Source organism: Phascolarctos cinereus, unplaced genomic scaffold, assembly GCF_003287225.1.
Source record: "Phascolarctos cinereus isolate Bilbo 61053 unplaced genomic scaffold, phaCin_HiC Scaffold_1;HRSCAF=81, whole genome shotgun sequence".
Taxonomy (NCBI): domain Eukaryota; kingdom Metazoa; phylum Chordata; class Mammalia; order Diprotodontia; family Phascolarctidae; genus Phascolarctos; species Phascolarctos cinereus.
This window is the reverse complement of record NW_027555514.1, coordinates 61,041,899-61,056,413: the sequence shown is the minus strand read 5'-3', so window position 1 is coordinate 61,056,413 and position 14,515 is coordinate 61,041,899.

The following is a 14,515-nucleotide window of genomic DNA, read 5'->3' as shown; positions in this document are numbered from 1 at the left end:
TATTTCTCCCTTTCTCAATAAACTCCTGTGGCTCCCTATTGCCTCTAGAACAAATACAAATGCCTTTGTTCAGTAAAGTCCTTCATATACAGCCCAAACCTACCTTTCTTGCCTTGTAAAACATCATTCTTCTTCATGAACTGTATGAACCAGTCAAACTAAAACTAGCTTACTTCTGACTATCTGTGTCTTTGTACCCAATGTCCCCCCCATAGGATGCCTTCCTCCTCACCTCTTCCTCTAGTGTCCCTCAAGATTCAGCTCAAGTTGCAACTTTGGAGGACGTATTTCCTGATATCCCTACCTTCTGGTACCATTTTCTCTAGATCACCTCTTATCTTTTCGTATGTAGCTAAATATGTACATGTTATCTCTTCCAATAAAATGGAAGCTCCTTGGGATCAAGGACTGCTCATTTGACTTTTCTCTTAACATCCTCATGGCCGAATACAGTCTTCAAAATAGTGTAGGAATTCAATACGTACCTATTGATTGATAGCTCTTCAAGGTACTTGTTTTAGGAACACAGGGTCATAGACTCATTGTTGCTCATTTGTTTCAGTGGTGTCCAACTCTTCTTGATCCCATTTGGGATTTTCTTGACAAAGATACTGGAAGAATTTGCCATTTTCTTTTCCAGCTCATTTTTACAGATGAGGAACTAAGGCAAACAGGGTAAAGTGACTTGCCCAAGGTCACACAGCTAGCAAGTATCTGAGGCCAGATTTGAACCAAGGAGATGAATCTTCCTGACTCCAGTCCCAACAATGTATCCACCGTGCTACCTGGCTGCCAAAATAAAATAATAAGATGATTGTATCACAGACTCTAGAGCTAACAGGGATCTCAGAGTTCATCTAGTCCAAGAGCCTCTTTTTACAGATGAGGAAACAGACCCAAAAAGATGAAGTCATTTGTCCATGATCATCTAGCTAGTAAACAACAGACCAATATTTAAATCTGTTTTCTGACTCCAAATTCAATGCTGTTTATATTGTTCCACCCTGCCTCTATCTAAAGCTTCAATTTCCTAATTTGTGTACGAGTTCTCCCCCACCCCTTTTTTCTACTCCTAAGAGAGAGCTTCAATATAGGCATGTTGGTTAATTTAGGTCTACAGGTCCATAAGTTCTTCTTTCTGCTGTGCTGTTCATTTTCTCTCTTTCTCTCTCTCTCTCTCTCTCTCTGTTTCTCTCTCTCTCTCTCTCTCTCTCTCTCTCTCTCTCTCTCTCTCTCTCTCTCTCTCTCTCTCTCTCTCCCCTTCTCTCTTTCTATTAAAAAAAATTTGTAAGAGTATACAGCAAATCAGTGAAGTTTAAAAAGGGCAAGAAATGACTAGAGAAAATGATGACACCACATCCAGAGAGAGAACAATGGAATCTGAATGCAGATGGAAGCACACTATTTGCCCCTTTTTTTTCTGTTTTATTTTGTTTCCTCTTTCTGGTGGTTCCTTCTATTGGTTCTAAGTCTTCTTACAACACGACTAATGTGAAAATATGTTTAACAGGAATGTATATGTAGAGCCTATATCAGATTGCGCTGCTGTCTTGGGGAGGGAAGTAGGAAGGGAGGGGGAGAAAATTTAAATTCAAAAGCTTACAGAAATGATTGTTGATAAATCAAAATTAATTAATTAATTAAAAAAAAAAAGAAAAAAGAACTGGGGCACAGAGAATTAAAACAGATTTAGCCAAGGTAACACATAAAATAGGTAATAGAAATGGAGCTCAGAATCTGCTCTCACGCTTCCCCATGTAGTGTGCTAGTCACAATCCCAAATAATAGCATGATAGTATGAAAAAACCTTCCTGACCCACTCCTCATGTTATCTTTCCAAAATATATCAAAATAAGTCATATTTCCCCCTCTGGAGCAAATCTAGTGTTGAAGCTAACTCGAATTATTATGTTCCATTGGAAATGCAAGCTAATTCACAGCAGCAACTGTTTCACTCTTTGTACTTGCATCTCCACTACCTAGAATAGTACCTGGAACAAAACAGAAGCTTAACAAATCCTTGTTTATCCAAATAAACAAATAAACAAATAAGTAAATAAACAGATAAATAAGCAAACAAATAATAGATGGATGAATAATTAAACAAATGAATGGATAAACAGATAAATAAAAATAAATAAATAAATAAAAATGACGACAGTTTGCCAGGAAGAGATGAGGCAGGGAAAGGAAGGATGTAGAGAAGGGATAAATTTCCCAAGTCCCCAAAGTGGCAGCACTAACATAAAATTCATATCCAGGCAGATCATTACTAAAGTGATTCAGTGAACCAGACAAGGTTCCACATTGCTAAGACTATATTTAGTTTGGGGTAGCAATGCCTTTTATTTGCAATCAAGTGGCCATTGGAAAATGAGGCTCAAAAGTTCCTGGGCTTTCCCTACCCATGTAGGTTCTGCCTCACATGTTTCTTCAGTTCCTCCTTCCAGATGGGAAAAACTATATTTCCCATCAGCTTCCTGGCCAAGAAAAGGCTATCTCTATAAAACCCGTAACCTAGGAAGCAGGTACTCATCTTCCCACCAAGGGTTCAGTCAGTCGTCAGAGAACCTCACCCCAAAGAGAAAGGATGAGGCTTTTGTTTCATTCTCTGGCTATCTCCATCTGGATATCCCCATCCCAAAGTGGAATGGTTTGGAAAATCTCTAAGACAAAGTTTAGGGATGGCTTGTGTCCAAGAGAAGTAACAGAGCAAGAGTACCTTCTTAAAAGGTAATCAATATACAAAATGACTGAGGTTTAGGACAGCTACTGTTTCCTCCACCATCAAAGAAATACTTAAAATATAAAAATCTCATAAATACACATTGACAAATATTTGAAACGTGATAGAGCAACCCATCACACAGTTATCCTCTCCTCAGGAAACTGGTACTTAAAACACGAGAACATAAAAACAGTCGGTGAGGCTGCCGAACAGGTATTTCACTTCCACCTCTAATATCTACTCTCTGAATACCTCAGATAGGCACATTCCATGAGCATGAATGGGGACAGTGTTGTGCCTTGGCCACTTCCACTGGCATGTGTTCTGACCTCTTGTTGAAGAGTACTGCAATTGTCCCTGTGAGGGGGACAGAGGAAGAGGGCTGTGACAAGATTGGCTACAAGATTGGGGGGGTGGGGAACCACCCACTCAATAATCTTTAAAAGAAGTGCCTCTGCCTTCTCATACTCTCTGTCTCTTCCCATATGTTGAATATGTATGAACTCTTTAAGCTTTCCCACAGACAAGGGAAAAAGGGAATCTCCTTCCATTCCCAGCTGCAATGGTGGCTCTTCACATATGGTAGCAAGCTTAGATACTTGCCAAGGTGAGTCTGAGATTGGATCAAATAAGATAACATACATGAAGAATTTTCTATGTAAATGTCAGCTATCATTATCCTCTCAAGTCCACAGCTGCTGCCTCTGCTTTGCATTTCTTTCCCTAAGTACAGATGACTAAATAGCAATCCTGAGATAGATGTTCCCAGCCTTAGTTCCCTGACTCATGAATTTGAGAAGCACAGAGTTCCTGGGTACTAAATAGTAGCACAGGTGCTTTCACCATTACAAACTACTGGAAGAGATGACCACCACCAAGAGGATGAGCCATGCCGTCCAAAAGATTTGAACCTTGAGTGATTTGCTTGGGCAGTACAGACCTAAGCAAAATATCTGTTTAGCAGCTCCACAAAGTATTTCATGTTTTGATGTTTTAAGTATCAACCTTCTGAGAAGAGTATAATGTGTGATAGGCTCCTACATTGAGTTTTAAGTATATAATGTCTTGACATTGCATGGGTACCACTGGAGGTAACATACCATCTATCCATTATTTGGCTATGGTAACTCACAAAACTATCAGGCTGATACTTTATAAAAATGCCTTGCGTGTCTATCATCAGTATGGTGGACTACAGATTGTTTTTTCCAACATATTTATTTGTATTTAAAGTCTATTTAGGCAGATTTCTCCATGAGATTATCACATCTAATTAATTATACTTTAAACATTTGTTTTGCTTTGGTTTTATCCCAGCAGTTATCAATCTCAACCTAGTTTTAGTTTGCTAGGATTCTACTTAATTTTGGTGTGGTCTCATCAAACAACCTTGGTTGTAACATTTGAGAAGTGCCAGATTGATTATAACTTGCATATTCTATACATTGATTAGGAAACCTTCCTGAGATGTTACAGACTTGTTTTGCTTTGTTGACTACAAATTCTTTGTTACGTGTTTTGTAAAAAGAGTTCATTTGGATCATAGAAGGGCTATACCCAGCAAATGCTTCAGAAATGTAGGTTAGAGAGAATATTTGTGCTTTTCTCCTCAGCAACTGCATGAGTCACCAAAGTGACTTGTTCAGTCTTGAGAGCTGTCTCGGAGAACAGACTGGCATCCCCATATCAGAGCAACAGCATATGCTATAACCTGCACATTTAAAGGCTACAGAATTAAATTCATTTTTCAGAAAACTTCTCCTTTAGCTTTTTTTTTGTTTGGTTGGTCTGTTCTACACGTATATTTGTTGCACAGATATTGAGTCTTATTTGTTAAGCTTTCACTATTAAAATATAATTCTGAGACTTTACTATTAACTAGGCATTAAAAAATCATTTGGTAAGGTTGGTGGTATTTAGGATATTTCAGGAAAATTCAATACATTTCTTCCAACAACCCAACAACTATACTTGCTGGGTTCCTCTATGATCCAAATGAATTCTTTCTGCAAAACATGTAACAAAGAATTCAGAGTCAAGAAATCAAAACAAATCTGTAACATCTCAGGAGGATTTCCTAATCAATGTATAGAATATGCAAGTTATAACCAATCTGGCACTTCTCAAATGTTACAGCCAAGGTTGTTTGATGAGACCAAACTAAAATTAAGTAGAATCCTAGCAAACTAAAACTAGGTTGAGATTGATAACTGCTGGGATAAAACCAAAGTAAAACAAATGTTTAAAATTGGCACAAGTATTATGCCATGGCATGGAAATATTTCTCTAAGGTTTATGGAAGGAAAGTCTAAAGGTTGCGTGAATAACCATAAGATGATACTGTATATATAGCTTTTCTGCAGGACCTCTGGGAAAATTAGTTACGATGACATGGATTTCAGGGTACCATCAAAAGGTAGTGTGCCACTGATGAGGTCATAGCTTTTTTTTTTAACGTATATCATGTGAGGGGGTAGGAAGGGACATGAGATAAGAAGCACTAGGAGAACCAAGGCTAGAGAGCCCCATGGATTTAGAATTGGAAGAAATCTTAGAGGCTATCTAGTAAAACCCCCTCATTTTGCAGATAAGGAAACTGAGGCCCAGAGAAATTACTTGCCTAAGATAGGGAGCTACAAAGTTTATTCTCAAACCCATGTCCTCTGATTGCAAATCCAAAGCTCTTTCTCTTGCATCCTTCCCCTCCTGCACATGGGACTCTCAGAGACTTCAGTGTAGAGGCCCATTAAGCCAATCAGTCTTTTCCTTTGGGAGTCAAAATGACCCTAATTCCTTTTGCCAGGCCCTTTGAAGAAAAGAGAAGGGAATTAAGATACTCTAACTTAACGATTCTTACACTTTTTGGTCTTGGGGTCCCTTTACACACTTCAAAATTATGGTGAACCCTCCAAAGAGCTTCTGTTTATGTTTTAGATTTATTGACGTTTACTATATTAGAAATTAAAACATCAGTATTATTATGAAGATAGTTTTGACCTTGTAGACCCTTTGAAAGAGTCCCAGGGTCCCTAGATCACTCTTTGGGAACTAAGGCTCTAAAGAATTAATTCAGTAGCTTAGGAAGAGGTAAAAGGGATGAGAAAGGAATAAGCATTTACATAGGATCTATCGTGTGCCAGGCACTGTGTTAAGTGCTTCTACAAATATTATCTCATTTGATCCACACAACTACCCTGGGTATTTTGTGGGAAGGGATTCAAGCTCTTAGCTATATAGCTTAGGGCATTCCTTCTCCATCCAAGGCAATCAGGAGAGTGACTTGAACTTTAAAAATTATTTCTCCTAGACTGGCAATATTTGGAGAGGCAGGTAGATATAATTCTAGCGCAGTATCCTTCCCTGAGGACACCAGAATGGCAAGCCTCGTGGACCTAGTATCCTGCTCCCCTCTTAGCAAGAACAAAGTCTCCCTTAGAGAAGGGTGGACAGAGACTTTAGAGATATCCATTCATGTCTCCTCGTGAACCACACCTAGACAGACACACATAAGCTAGACACATATAACCTATGTGGGCAACACACATATACCCCACAGTCTAGAAGAAGCCAGAGGTATGAGGAAGTTTGTGAATTCTAGGCCTTGTTAGGGCTGGCTCTCAGAAGATTTGTCACATGGCAGACCCAGCTCCCACCTTCCACCATGAACTTCCAGTGAAGACTAATTTTTGAATGCTCTCATTAGAGCCTTCTGATGCTTTTCATTTAATGGAAAATACAAGTATATTGCCAAAAATAGCTGACTTGTTGCCATAGATCAAAAGGTGTTAAAACACTGATTGGCCTAGATAGAAAACAAGTGGAAGAAATAAACATCCCTACGGCACTGACCTAGAGTTGAAAGGACACTCACAAGCCATTTAAAGTAACACTTTATTTTACATGTGAGGAAATTTAGGTCTAGGGAGGGCAAATCAATTGTCCAAACTTAATCAAAAAAGGAACACCTATAAAGGTGGGCTCAAAACCTGGGTCTTCTGACTTCAGAGATGAATTTTCTCTCTCTGTTATGCCATACAGCCTCTAGCAATCCAATTATTTAAGCCTGTCTTCATAAAGAAGTAACATACTCAATTGGGTATGGAAATCTATCTTACCCTACAGGAAAATAAGGGGGAAGGGGATAAGAGAAAGGGGATGATAGAAGGGAGGGGATAATCAGAAGCAAACACTTTTGAGGAAGGACAGGGTCAAAGGACAGAATAGAATAAATGGGGGGTGGGATAAGTTGAAGGGAAATATAGTTAGTTTTTCACAACATGGCTATTATGGAAGTGTTTTGCATGACTACCCATGTATAACCTATATCAGGTTGCTTGCCTTCTCAATGAGGGTGGGTGGTCAGGGAGAGAATTTGGAACCCAAAGTTTTAAAAACAAATGTTAAAAATTGTTTTTATATGCAACTGGGAAATAAGATATACAGGCAATGGGATATAGAAATCTATCCTGCCCTACAGGAAAATAGAAAGGGGAGGGGATAAGAGAAGTGGGGGGTGTAATAGAAGGGAGGGAAGATCAGGGGAAGGGGTATTCAGAATGCATGTCCTCTTGGGGTGGGGGGAGGGGAGGGATGAGGAGAAAATTTGGAACTCAAGATCTTGTAGAAGTGAATGTTCAAAACTAAAAATAAATAAATTAATTAATCATTTTCTTTTTAAAAGACAATCACACACACACACAAAAGTCCATGTAGTTGTTTTTCAACAAGTCATTTTGGTTGCATTGTGAAGAAACTCCCCAACACCATTTTGTTTTTCTGAGGATTTCTCAGGTAGCCAGGATGACACATAATTCCTAGCAAAAATACATTATGTTTTATTTCTGCTTTTGTTTTGCAAAGAAAGGATAAATGGGTCCAAGAGCAAATATTGGTTGTTGGAACTATCTGCCCAAGTATTTTGTGCCTGTTCCTTTCAATGGACAAGGTGAAGAATTTTCCCTTTTCATTCCTGAGTTTGCCTTTTGGACTGTGATCATCAAAAGTTCCCCCTCATTCTTCAGTTGATTTCCTCCTTTTGATATACTTAAGAACTTCTAAGAGGCAGCTTCAAGACCCACCTTGATACATCCTTGGCTGTGTGACCCTAGGTAAGACACTGAACCTCTCAGTGCCCCAGGCAACTTTCTTAAGACAGTCACTGATCTGCATTAATAGAAGATCATTTAGGAAGGAGTTCCCCAAACCAATGACATTATAGATCTTGTCTAAAACAAATCAAACAAATAAACAGGACACCCTCAATGGTCTCGGAGTTCTTTATGAGGTGCTCCTCCAATGCCCCTTTTGCCATCTAATTTATAATTTAAACTGGACTTGTTGCCTATTATGGGTTCCCTGTTCTTGCTCCAGTAATCTTTCCATCTTAAAAAAAAAAGATGCCTTTTTCCCTACAACAATATTCTCTTTTATTCTACTAAGATCAAAGTCCCCATGTAGGCCAATTAGCTTCTCTCTTCTTCAAGCTGCCATTTTGAAAAGATGAGCTGGTCACAAATGGGAAATGGGGAGAAACATGAGATAAATCAGTACAAGTATACCGCCACTACTACCCTACAAGGTCATTCTTCATTGGTCAGTGCCCTCCTCTGCCTGAAGGGCAGACACTCTTCCTACACCTGTGTTGGGAAGTTAATCAAGAAGCTGTGAGTAGTCAGCTGCATTGTGGCTTTTCTTATATTGTGGGATAGAAGTTTTTACAAGTCATTTTTTTGGTATCAGGAAATAAAGCAAGGGTATACATGCCCAATTCCCATTAAAGTTTTGCATGATATATATTATAAAGCACAGCTAGTAAACATTAGGGAGAAGCCAATTCCTCTTGAATCATCGTCATAACAGAGGACGCTTAGTCATTTATTGGGGCTCAGAAGTCTATTGTACTATGTGTCACTGTTTGGGGGGAGAGGGGAGGGAGAGACAGACAGACAGAGATAGGAGGAGAGAGAAGGGAAAGAGGAGGGCGAGGGAAGAGAGGAAAAGAGGAGAGAAAGAGAGATCTTAGACCCATTTGAGATAGGGGGATTGGTGTTAAGAAGTTCATTAAGTGCTCAGAAGACTTAGAACTTTTGAGGGGTGGAGGAAGCAAGTTTGTTTGCAGGAGAAGGATTTCATCAGCATAGGGAAATCCTGAAGTTTCCAAACACTGTTGCATGTGTCTTAGAGAACTCTGTGAAAAGTTAAGTGATTTGCCCATGATCACTCAGCTAGTAAGAGTCTAAGGTAGGATCTGAACCCAGGTCTCTTTATGGCCTATACCCTCTCTACTATACTATACCATGGAGTTGTAGGTTTAATGTTGTATTTAGGGTTATTTTATCACCACAAAACAACCTAAATTTTCATAATGTCATAAATATTCAAGAGTAGCAATTCTAGTACTAATTGTTCCACTCAGGGAGAATTTGAAAAGCAGAACTTGCCACAACTAATAACTGCCTAATTTTTCTCTAAACTGGTCAAACCTAAGCTGGTCAAATCTCTCAACTGGTCAAAACCAATATTGATGATAAAAGATTTAAGTTGTGCAAAAGCTCTTTACACATAGCATCTTACTAGATCATCATAACAACTCTGGGAGGTACATCCAAAATATTATTATCCTTGTTTTACAGATAAGGAAATGGAGACATAGAGATGTTAAATGACTTTCCCTAGGTCACATAGCTATTAAGTGTCTGAGGCCAAATTTGAACTCAGGATTTCCTGACTCTAGTGGATTCCTGACAGGATTTCCCATCCACAGCTCTCTAACCACTCTGCCACCTAGCTGCCTCTAATGACAAGGCTTGTTTCATTCTTTATATTTGTATCTTCAGCACCTAATATAGTGCCCAGCACATTGTAGGAGCATAATAAATGCTATTTGACCGACTGTTTTATAACCTTGAGCACAGCCTAAAAGACTTAAAAAAAAATGGGGGGGGAGGGCGGCAGTCCAGACTTGTGATTTGGAAAGTCGCCTGGCAGGCACTGAGAGCCAAAATGACTTGGCCACAGTCACAGAGCTAGTATGTTTCACCTTGAACCCAAGTCTTCCTGATTTCAGGACCAGCTTCTATCATCTTTTTCAAATACTTAGTACAAAGCTCACTGCCTGATGTATCAATGCGAGGATGATTGAGCCCTGTGAAAGAAGCATCAGTGTCCTGCCCCACTTGAGAACTAAGCCTCGTGGCAAGATAACATAGGAGTTTAGCTTGCCTTCTAAGCAAAATAGCCTAGATCCTGTAAGTGCCATTGTGAGTTATGGGCAAAAATAAGACTGATTAAGGCTTGCAGATAATAATCTAATGCAAACCCTGATTGCACAGGTTATAAAACCAAGGCAAAGTCACTTGCCCATGGTAACATAAATCATAAACAGCAGAGTTGAGAATGAACTCCAGGTCCTCAGACACAAAATTAATTTCTCTTTCTACACAACCATTCAAGTTTTGGACTAGATCCACAATTTCTTAGGTGGAGAGAGTGCCCCAGTAAAGAAACACCATCAACCAACCAACGGAGACAATACCTGTTGCACAATTTCTACAGTCTTGGAGATGGCCCAGAGCACTGACGGGTTAAATGATTTGTTAAGGGTTGCACAACCAGGATTTGTCAGAGACAGGACTTAAAATTCATCTTCCTGATTCAGAGACCAACTCTCCATAAACTCTAAAACCTGTGACAAGAAACAGAATTTCTTTAACAAGCAGACCTGTGATATAGATGACAGGTTATACCATTATACCACCAATCCAGCTAAACTTGATGAAACTAATTTTAAACTAATAATATTATTTAATAAAAAATGGGCTGAAGCCAACAAAATTAATATGCATACATAGAATACAAATAAATATGACACTAGTGGAATTTGAATGGAAAAGCAATATATGATGATATGCCAATTACTTCAGATAAGCAATAGATTTGACAGGGTTTCATTTGGTAACAATCATGATCATGCATGGCTGCTTCTACTGATGCTAGGTTGACTCAGAATGTCTGATGTTCACCAGATAAAATAAATGTGAGCTGGTTTCTCCATATTTAATTTAGTTCTCTGTCAGAGGCTGAATTCCTGCTATGCAAGTTTCACTGCTATCTTATGTTATGTTTTTCTAAACTTCCAAACTCACCACCATACTGCTAACTCAAGCCTTAATTGACTCCTCCCTCAGTTTGTAGAGCTGGAGAATGGAGCACCAAACTCCTCCCAATGCCTTCCTTTATAGAGGGCAGAGGCTAGACTCTCACATGACTCCAATTTGCATCTGCTCCTCTGCCTGGTTTCAACTCCCCTTAACAAGATGTCCCCAGTGGTAGTTATCTCCTAGTGGCCCTCTCCCTCCACTTTCCTTTTGTGTCGGCTCCTTCTTTAGATTGTAAGCTCATTGAGGACAGGGACTGTCTTCCTTTTTATTAATTGTATCCCTAGCACTTAGCACAGTGCCTAGCATGTCCCAGGTGCTTAATAGATGTTTACTGGATTAGACTGGATTGTTTTTAATATTTAAAAAAATAAATGTTATTCCAAGGAAATGTGCAAAAGTTGTAGCTTTTAAAGAGCACACTTCAATGACTGTTAGACATATTGTAGTGACTACTGGTGTGTAGAAGTCATGTGTTTCAAAGATCATTTGAACCAAGGATGAAAACAGTATCAGTCATATCAAATCCCAAAGGAAATGCTATCAAAAATGAAAAATAAGGCCAATAATTGACAAATAATTATTACAAAACCTTCTAATTCTCAGAAAACATGCAAATACCTGCAGAAGCATCTGGCAACTAGAGGGGTTGACTTTAAAGGTTTCCCTTTTCAACGTGACATAAACTTCTTGAGGTTGAAAGAACAGAAAGGTCAGTTTAAAAAAAGGTGCTAAGCACTGCTATGAAAGAAAAAGGCTAGTCAACAGACCAAGACAATAAAAAGACTAGATACAGTACTAAGGATTAAAAAGAGGTCATTTTTTATTGATGAAAATCAAATCACTTTGTCATTTAAGGCTATACTAAAACCATTGTCAGAAGAATTCTAGGTGAGTTTATAAGATCTGGGCATCTTCATCAGGCTCAAAAACATATACTCACGAAAAAATTTGTGGGATATTTTACTTTCAGGGGGTCTGGAAGTTATGTCCCCATTGAGAGAATAAAATCCGACAAATATGTTTATATTTTAAGAAGCAGTACAATCAAACTATCAAATGAGATAACATTTTTAAAGCACTTAGTAGAGTACCTGGCACACAGTAGGTGCTTAATAAATGCTCATTCCTTTATTTCCCTTCTCTTCCAGAATTATAGAAATGATGGGGTTGGGATCTGGACCCCAGAAAGGAAAAACCTTGGACTTTCCCACATGGACAAATCTTTGGCCTTGAACTGAGGCTATAATCCCATCAACTGGCCTTTCATTGTGGCTACACCCAATCTCCCAATTCTGTTACCCTTAACCTAGCCTAGCCCTCCATCTCTTACCTCCTATGGCCCCAGGCCACTTCTCACCCTTAATCCTATCTAGGCTCCATTCTCCCTTGGCTAAGTGGTCCAGGTCCCTGGCATTCTATTACCTCACAGTTCCCACCCCACCCTCCACTCCCCTACCCCAGACTACTTGGCTACTCCTAGATCCCTCCCATAGTCTTTCTGTATATAAGGTCCATTTTGTTGTCTCCATTAAGGTGCTCAGATTTTTACAATCTAGCCAATAGCTCTCAGATGCTGAGATTCCTTAAAAGTCTGGCTAATATGGCAGATCTTTAACGAACCTTGTCTTTGGCTGAAAGAAGGCTTGGGTCAAATTCGTTCAGGCAGGACCCTCGTCTCTTGCTTTTGATTTTTTGGGGGGTCTCAGTACCCCTAACCTCTAGACCTCATCAGAAATGCCTAAAGGGAGAAAAAACATTCTAACATGAGTTGAACAATGCTACACAACATAAAAGGGTAAGAAATTTAGACAAGAGATGGTGACAAATACACTTCAGCGGCCTCAGAACTCACCTAATTTAAACTCCTTTGAAAAGCTATGTCTTCTAATTTAGGTTAGACTTAGAAAAATGAACTGTCCATCAAAGGCATAATTAATATACAAATAAATAAAAATGAGGTTTTATGATGAGGAATGAAACCTCATCAACGGCTTGTACACTCAATGCCAAATCAAATAAGACAAGCAACTGGAGCAAAAGGAGGGCGTATTATCATTTTAAAGTTCTTTTTTTTTCTGACAAATTATAAGGTTTATTATATGCCAATAAATGTAATTATTTCACTGTCCTAGTTAATTTATACACCACTATAGGTATATACACTGTTGTTCATGAGAACAAACCCCAAAACCTGAAGTAGTTTGAGAAAGACCTTTATTAGGCCATTTGGTAGAGGAGAGGGAGCCACAAAGGAGGTGTGGTGTGGCTCCCTCCAGTCCAAGCTCTGGAAGGGTTACCTTATAGGATTTAGATAAGAAAACCTACATGCTAGCCACACATGCAGTTAAGCAATTTTGCAAAGAGGGCAACTTGAAAGCAAGGCAAATTGAGATGAATATGAGTAAATACAAACATTCAATAAAATCTGAGTGAAGTCCCAACACAAGGGGAACCCAAAACAAAAGCTGGGTGGTGTCTTGGGAAGATCCAGGACCTGGGGGAAGCCACAATTCCTTGTGGTCATCTCTGGCATTGCTGGAGAGTTACCGAGGTCAGGACAACATTCTGGGTTCAAACACTCTTTAGTCACATAAACTTAGGTTCAAATAATATGAATAAATGATAAATAATAACTCACAATATATATCCCTTAGAGCTAGCTCTTCACAAACTGTGAAGCAGACCTAAGTTTTTCTTCAGCAATCTTACTTCCCATTTTTATACCTTCCACTCCACTTCACTCCCACTCCTGACCCCTTTCAGAGTCCCTCAATTTGCCCTCTGTCATTTTATTACCTCAACCATTCCTATCAAAAAGACATCTGATTAAGAAAATGTCCACTAAGGTGTTAGTAACTTAATGTGTTGCCCCTCTTAAGAATATATGCATTTTAAGAAGCAAAGATTGGGGGTATGGATAGTTGAATGTTGGGCCTGAAGTCAGGAAGACCGGAGTTAAATCCAGCTACAGACACTTATAAGCTGTATGACCCTGGACAAGTCACTTAACCTCTGTCTGCCTCAATTTCCTCAACTGTAAAATGGGGATAATAGTAGCACCTAAACTCTCAGGGTTGTTGAGAGAATCAAATGAAATAATATTTGTAAAGCAGCTGGCACATAGTAGGGACTTAATAAATGCTTGTCTCCTTTCTCCCTAAGAAGAGGCAGGTAACAGGGCAACACCTAACTCAAAGGAATTTGTATTAACAGTGGAGTTCTAGATAGGAGAAAGAAGGGGATTTTTTGGTGAAACTTTCTTATGCCCACCCCTTTCTAATCAAAGCATACAAATGAATGTTGTGCTGACCCCAGTCTCTACATAGTGGATTATGGTCAGCGTTTGGTGTCAATAATTATAAATGAGTAGTTCTCTCAGTATTTGAAAGAGTATGGTATCAGGACAGACAGAACCAAAGACTGAGATCTGAATATAAGTTGATAATCTTTAAGAGAATTTTATGATTTTAAAAACCATTGTTTTTCAATAGTTTTCAGTCATGTCAGACTCTGTGTGACCCCATTTAGAGTTTTCTTAGCAAAAATACTGGAGTGGTTTGCCATTTCCTTCTCCAGATCATTTTACAGATGAGGAAACTGAGGCAGACAGGATTAAGTGACTTGCCCA